Source organism: Tupaia chinensis, unplaced genomic scaffold (assembly GCF_000334495.1).
Source record: "Tupaia chinensis unplaced genomic scaffold, TupChi_1.0 Scaffold000101_1, whole genome shotgun sequence".
Lineage (NCBI taxonomy): Eukaryota > Metazoa > Chordata > Mammalia > Scandentia > Tupaiidae > Tupaia > Tupaia belangeri.
In genome coordinates this window covers 2992155-3000111 of record NW_006159565.1, presented here as the reverse complement: position 1 = coordinate 3000111, position 7957 = coordinate 2992155, and the positions used below count along the sequence as shown (strand labels likewise).

The window sequence follows — 7957 nt, the reverse complement described above, 5'->3', positions numbered from 1 at the left end:
CCTCGGCCCCGCCCCCGCCACCTTCCCGCAGGTGAGACGCGCATGCGTGGGCGAGGGGGCGTGGGGGGAGTGAGGATGATGTGTAATCTTGGCTTGCCCCCTAGTGGTGAGTCTGAAAATAAACTGAAGGGAAGAAGATGAATCATGTAGATGAGTTGACCAGTGTGAATGTACCCAACGCCGTTGAACTGTGCACATAAAAATGGTTGCTGTTGTTTTATCCTGTGTATTTTATTATAGTATAAAATCAAGTAAAACAAAAAAATAAGTAAAAAAAATTAAGGAATTTTTAAAAAAACACAAAAGGAACCATATATGGAACAACAGGCAGTAAGTACATTCTCCCTATGTGGATTGCTTGTGGTCCTCAGCCATTCTTGTTTAGTGTTAATCTTTTTTTTTTTCTTTTTAAAAATTTACCGGAGGGCAGGTGCTCTAGCTAGAAAGAGAAAGTGAGAAAAGCAACACTTCTCCCCCACCCGCAGTGGTTCAAGGTCATGTAGCATCCTCTCTCCTCCATTTCTGTCCAATTGGGATTTCCGGCAGATAGGATTGGAACTGAAGGGTTGGACATGTGAAATCTGACTCTTGTTAACCATCTAGTTTGATAGTTTAGTCTGAGGATGGAATTCTGACTACTTTTTCTTATTTCCAAATGTCTCCAGGGGGCCTGGAAGATTCAGGCCTACAAACATTAATAAACCCTTGACTGTGGGGATGCTACATCCTGTCCCAGGCATAGTGTTTTTATGATGCATAGTAAGCCTTATCTCTTAAAGGTCCTGATTTCCTTCTGGAAAAGAGATCTGTGTTTTTCTTTAACCAATTATAATACAAATTTAAGAATTTCAAACTCACCCATAACCTATTGGCCTCCTTTTCCAGCTGTCCCACCTATTTGGGCCAGGCTGATGTGAAGAGCTTCTTATTCTGATTGACAGCTCTCCTGTTCTCAAAACAATCTGAAAGGAACCACTGTATCTCAGCACCCAGACAGACACGCTTGTCTTTGTCTGGGCCTGGTCATGCAATTCCATGCTTAGTAATAAACCATAATTATTATTTCTGCAGGGTTGATTATTTTTGTTGGCTAATTATTATTATATTAATTAAAGCCCCATTATAAAAATATATAATAAAAATAGACTTCTAAAACTTCTAATGTTCTGAGGTTTTTTTTAATATACATAATTTTATTACAAAATTGAAAAAAAAAACACAAAATGCAACATCCTAAAAAACCCAAAATTTACTATTGATACCAATTCCTATGAGTGTGCTGTGCTACTACACACAAGTCAAGAAATTAAACCATTAAATATTAAGGAACATTCAACATCAGAAGCTATAAAATCTAACTGTATGCAGTAGCCCCTCAAAAAGCTACAACCTGAAAAAAAAAAAGCTACAACCTGCATTCTTAAAAAAGTATTTCCTCTACAAAGAATCTTATCAGCTATACAAAAATCTGTACAGTTTTTATACTGAAGCTAATATTGAGCTGCACTTGAATTCACATTCTTTGCAAAACAATTGCCTGAGCATACACACACATTCCACACACATCATTACAGGATTTATTCTTTTTATTCTTCATCTTCATCTTCTTCCTCCTCATCTTCTTCTTCCTCTTCCTCTTCGTCCTCTTCCTCATCTTCTGGTTCATTCTTCTTCTTTGAGCCTGTTGGCCTGCCGGGGCCCTGTTTTCCTGCTTCACTTTTGCCCTTGGCACGGTATGCAGCAATATCCTTCTCATATTCTGAGGTTTTTTGATAGTGAAGCTTTCCATTCCTACTTAAACATCTAGGTTTCTATTAAAGGTTTGCGATGGTGTGAAGATGGTTTCAGACAAAATACCTCGCCTTATGATTTCTGCCTATCAATGAGAAAGCCTGGGATTTAGGGGAAAAGAGTTTTACTAATAAAATTAAAAGCAAATTTTAAGTTCTTCAAGAAAGGACAAAAAAATTAAAAATAGGTATGGTGGTTAAGGGCGTTGAACTCCCACATGGCCGACCATGGTTCGAGTCCCCAACTTGGCAGCTTTCTCTCTCTCTCTCTCTCTCTTTCTCTCTCTCTTTCTGTCCCTCTCTGGTCAAGTAAAAATAAATAAATAAAACTGAATAAAATAATACTTTAAAAAATTTCAAATTAAAATAATAAAAGAACAGACAATGGGGAGACCAGCAGGTGACATAGTGGTTAAGGTGCTGGACTCCTACGTGGTCAACCACAGTTCAAGTCCCGGACCTGATGGCTTGAAACACACCAGGAATATGTGCATGAATGCCTCAAATCCCAAGAGAATGGAGGAAAAGATGTGCATGAATGCCCCAAGTCCCAAGAGAATGGAGGAAAAGGGATTGTGGTGTACCCATCCCTCCTGGGGGGTGATTTCTTGCCCCGTGGAAAAACTATCTCAAGATCAGCAAGTAGTGGGAACCAGCAGTTAGCATAATGGCTATGTCGCTGGACTCCCACGTAGTCGACCGCGGTTCGTGTCCCAGACCCGGTGGCTTAAAACTCATGCTGGGTGCATGTGCGTGCGTGCCCAAGATCCCAAGAGAAGAATGGAGGAGAAGGGATTGCGGTGTGACCATCCTCCCTGGGGGATGATTTCTCGCTTTCTGTCTCTATGTCTCTCTCTGTCTGTCTGGTGAGCGCACGTGCCCTATAGCGAAAACCTCTCCAAAAAAAAAGAAAAAAGATCAGCAAGTAGTGTAACAGTTACATTGCTGGACTCCCACATAGTCAACCTTGATTCAAATCCTGGGCCTGGTTGCTTAAAACTCATGCTGGGCACGTGTGCACGCATGCCCAAAATCCTGAGAGGAGAAAGGAGGAGAAGGGGTTGCAGCATGGCCACCCTACCCCGGGGGGTAATATCTTGCTTTCTGTCTTCCTGTCTCTCTGGCAAGCAAGCATACGTGTCCTATAGCAAAAATCTCTCTTAAAAAAAAAAAAAAAAAAAAAAAAAGAAAAAAAAAAAGAAGAAGAAAAAGAAAAAAATCTCTTGGGGCTGGCAAGTGGCATGGTGATTAAGGTGCTGAATCCCCACATGGCTGACCGCAGTTTGAGTCCTGGACCTGGTGGCTTGCTTTCTCACTTTCTCACTCTGTCTCTCTCTGATAAGCACATGTGCCCTAAAGCAAATTAAAAAATAATGATAATGGGGCCAGCAGGTGGCATGGTGGTTAAGGCAACTGGAATCCCACATAGCTGACCACGGTTCGAGTTCTGGACCTGGCAGCTTGCTTTCTCACTTTCCTTCTCTCTCTTTGTCTCTCTCTGGTCAAATTCAAAATAAAATACAGTAAAATAAAATAAATGAATACAATTTTAAAAATAATGATAATAATAATAAATTTAAAAATTAGAGTTGGCAAGTGATGTGGTGGTTAAGATGCTAGACTCACATGGTGGACTGTGGTCCAAGTCCTGAACCTGGAGGTTTGCTTTCTCATTTTTCCTTTCTCTCTCTCTCTGTTCAAATAATAAAAATTTTTTAAAAGATAGCAAATAAAATTAAATAAATAATTATTTAAAAATTAAGTAATTGACTAATTAAAAATGAGTTTATTTTGGTGCAAAAATCTTTTTAAAATCCATGTATAGTAGAGAACCAGCAGTTAGCATAATGGCTATGTCGCTGGACTCCCACGTAGTCGACTGCGGTTCGCGTCCCGGACCTGGTGGCTTAAAACTCACGCCGGGCACGTGTGCGTGCATGCCCAAGATCCCGAGAGGAGAATGGAGGAGAAGGGATTGTGGCATGACCATCCCCCCGGGGGGTGATTTCTCGCTTTCTGTCTCTAATGTCTCTCTCCGTCTGGCGAGCGCACACGCCCTATAGCGAAAAATCTCTCAAAAAAAAAAAAAAAACTCCATGTGTAGTTTTTTTATAATACATATTTTCCATACTTTTTTTTGAAGACCCTCATGGTTCAGGACTCGAACCGTGGTCTCTCATGTGGGAGTCCAGTGCCCATAACCACCATCCCGCCTGCCGGCCCCAAAATAAATAATTCTTAAGGAAAAAAAAAAAGAAACAATTAGTAAAAGTCCATATGAAAAATATTTTCAAGGAGGTATTATACAAAGAGTTATGGGGTCAGCCGGTGGCATGGTGGTTAAGGTGCTGGGCACTCCCACATGGCCAACCTCTGTTGAAGTCGCAGACCTAGTGGCTTGCTGTCTCACTTTTCCTCTCTCTCTGTGTCTCTGTCCAAATTAAAATAAATAAATGAATAAATAAAATTAAATTAAAAATTTTAAAAAGAGTTATGAGAAAAGGGAGAAGAAAAGACACTGCAGCCCTTTTCCTCCATTTCTTCATCGCGTCAGGATTTGGGGCACACGAGCACATGTGTCCCAGACACGGGCAGCTTTCGAACTACAGTGGGCTATGGGGGAATCCAGCTCCCAATGCACAGCACTTAACTACTGCACTGAGGCTGGCCCAGGAAAAAAAAAAAAATTTAGTTTTATTTATTTCATGGACAAAAGAAACAGAGAGACAGCACTCCCAACAGGGTCTCAATGACATGATCCACCCTCAGCCTCAGCAGTCCAGATCACTAGCACATGTGCACCCAGGTTTTGTTTTTGGTTTTGGGGTTTTTGTTCTGTTTTGTTTTGTTTTGTTTTTGCTATAGGGCACGTGTGCTTGCCAGAGAGATAGACAGACAGACAGAAAGACGGAAAGCGAGAAATCATCCCTCCCAGGGTGAGTGGCCGCACCACAATCCCTTCTCTATTCTCTCAAGATTTTGGGCACGCATGTACACTCATCTAGTGTGAGTTTTAAGCTGCCAGATCTGGAACTCAAACCACAGTCTACTACATGGGAGCCCAGCAATGTAACCATTATACCAACTGCTGGTCCCTGCACCCAGCTTGATAAGGACTATCTCTGGCCAGGAACCCTGATCTCTCTCATATGGGTCAGCCTCGCAGAGAATCATGTTTTTACTGCAGTGCCACTGTCTAGCTCCTAGGAAAATAATTGTAAATTAACAAGAGAAAAACAGAATCGACGTACTATACCTACATTCTTTCCTTCTGTTATCAGAGCTGTGTCTCAGACAAAGGAAATAGCAAAGCCTTTTTTCTTCCAGCATGAGCTGGTGAGAAAAGCACAGATATACTAGGTTCCAGATTCAGCATCTTCTCAGTGCCCCTGCGACCTGCTTCTGTAAAATGAGAATAAGGACACCCATCTCATGGGAAAAGAGGAATAGATGAGATCAGATATGCACACCATCAGCATAGGCCCAGGGAAATAGAGGGCACCCAGAAAGGCAGGGCTATTTTCATTCCCTGGGTCCTTGAGTACTTAGTGGCTCCCTTAGTACTCAGTAAGGTTAATTTAAGAAGTTTGCAGGAAGTTCATGGAAAAATGCATATTATGAAAGAATTAAACATAGATTTCAAAAATTTTAAGAATTACTTAATTTATTTTTACTATTATTATTATTATTATTATTATTATTTTAATTGGATCAGAGAGCCAGAGAGAGAGAAAATAAGAAAGCAAGCCACCGGGTCCAGGACTTGAACTGTGGTCTGCCATGTGGGAGTCCCGCATCTTAACCATCATGCCACCTGCTGACCCTGGATTTCAAAGTTTTTTGCACCAAAATCAATTTTCATTCTAATTCCATTTTTGTTTTTACAAACTTTCATTTCAAGTTTGTTTATTTATTTCTTCCATGAGTGAGAAAGAGAGTATCCATGTGAGAGAAAGACAGCATCACCAATAGTCTGGGGTGTTTTTTTAAGATTTATTTATTTATTTTTAGTTGTTTTTTTTTTTTTTTTTTTTTTTGGAGAGAGAGGTTTTTATCACTATAGGGCGTGTGCGCTCGCCAGACAGAGAGAGACATAGAGACAGAAAGTGAGAAATCACCCCCCAGGGGGGATGATCACGCCACAATCCCTTCTCCTCCATTCTCCTCTCGGGATCTTGGGCACGCTTGCACACGCGCCCGGCGTGAGTTCTAAGCCACCGGGTCCAGGATGCGAACCACGGACTACTACGTGGGAGTCCAGTGACATAGCCATTACGCTAACTGCTGTTTCCCAGTTGTTATTCTTTTTAAAATTTGACTAGAGAGATGTAGAGAGAGAGAAAGGGAAAGTGAAAGCAAGCCTCCAGGTCCAGGATTTGAACCATAGTTGGCCACGTGGGAATTCAGCACCCTAACCACCACACTACCTGCTGGCACCCCCAATAGTCTTGACATGGGTCAGCTTCACAGAGCATAGGTGCTTCTGAGTCACCAGCTGGCCTTTCCATGAACTTTTGAAGTCCCCTTATTATGTTTAATCGCAGACAATCTGAAGAGGAAGATGACTGGATTATGCAGCTAGAAAAGAGGATAGACGGGATCAGTGCATAGTATGGTAGTTAAGGGCTCTGGATTCCCACATGGCTGACTGTGGTTCGAGTCCCGGACCTGGTGGTTTGCTGTCTCACTTTCCTTCTCTCTCACTCTGTCCCTCTGTGGTCAAATTTAAATAAATAAATAAATAAAGTTTAAAAAAATAATTCTTCCTTAAAAAACTTTTTTTTGGAGAGGTTTTTATCACTATAGGGCGTGTGCGCTCGCCAGACAGAGAGAGACATAGAGACAGAAAGCGAGAAATCACCTCCCAGGGGGGATGGTCACGCCGCAATCCCTTCTCCTCCATTCTCCTCTCGAGATCTTGGGCACCCACGCACATGCGCCCGGCATGAGTTTTAAGCCACCGGGTCCGGGACATGAACCGCGGTTGACTACGTGGGAGCCCAGCGACATAGTCATTAAGCTAACTGCTGGTTCCCCTTAAAAAATTTTTTTTACAAAAGAAAGAGAACAGGATAGACACAAGTGATCCAACACATAGAGCAGAATTCTTTTGTTTTTGTTTTAATTTGCTATAGGCTGTGTGCTTTCGCCAGGGAGAGGGAGAGAAAGACAGCATCTCCTAGGGAAGACCATGCTGTATTTTCTTCTCCTCTATTTCCCCTTGGAATCTTGGGCACCCTTGCACCCGGAGTGTTTTTCAAGTGACTGGGTCTGGGACTCGAGCTACACTGTTGGCCATGTGGGATTTAGCCACCTTAACCACCATACCACTGGCTGGCCCCAGAATTCTTTTGTATTCTTTGCTCATTTCTGTAGAGACCTGGGAGAGTGGAGTGGGTTTAAATATGTGAATTCATGGGGCCAGCAGATGGCATGGTGGTTAAGGGCACTGGACTCCCACATGGCCAACTGCAGACATGGCAGTTTGCTTTCTCACTTTGCCTTTCTCTTGCCCTGTCCCTCTCTTATTGAATTGAAAGGAAGGATGGAAGGAAGGAAGGAAGGAAGGAAGGAAGGAAGGAAGGAAGGAAAGAAGGAAGGAAGGAAGAAAAATAAAATTTTAAAAATAAATAAATATGTGAGTTTAGCTTCAGTTCCGTGGTACATTATTTTGTTTGTTTCTTTGTTTCTTTTTTTTAGAGAGAGATTTTTGCTATGGGGCATGTGTATTCGCTGGAGAGACACAGACAGACAAAGCGAGAAATCATGCCTTGGAGGATATGGCCTCTCCGCAATCCCTTCTCCTCCATTTTCCTCTCAGGACTTTGGGCAAGGATGCACATGTGCCCAGCATGAGGATAAGCCACTGGGTTCCAGACTCGAACCACAGTTGACTATGTGGAAGTCCAGTGACATAACCATTATGCCATATGTTGGTCCCCAGCTCCATGGTATGTTATTAATGGACTACTCAAAAGAAGCTAAAGCCCACATGGTGACTTTGGTTTAAACCCCTAGTCCAGTCACCTGAAGCATGCCAGAGACCTGACACGCTGGAGGACTGGAGGAAGAGGACTATGGTGTGACCAGAATCGTAGAGGATGCTCTCTCTTTTTTTTTTTTTTTTTTTTTTGGGAGAATTTTTGCTGTAGGGCGCATGCGTTCCC

The 7957-nt window shown here is 42.2% G+C and overlaps 1 protein-coding gene across 1 annotated transcript in view; it reads left to right on the top strand.

The window, feature by feature from the left end:
* Positions 1-7957, top strand: part of RAC1 (Rac family small GTPase 1) — a 65872-nt gene that overhangs the window by 8208 nt on the left and 49707 nt on the right. The gene's annotated exons all lie outside the window — the stretch shown is intronic.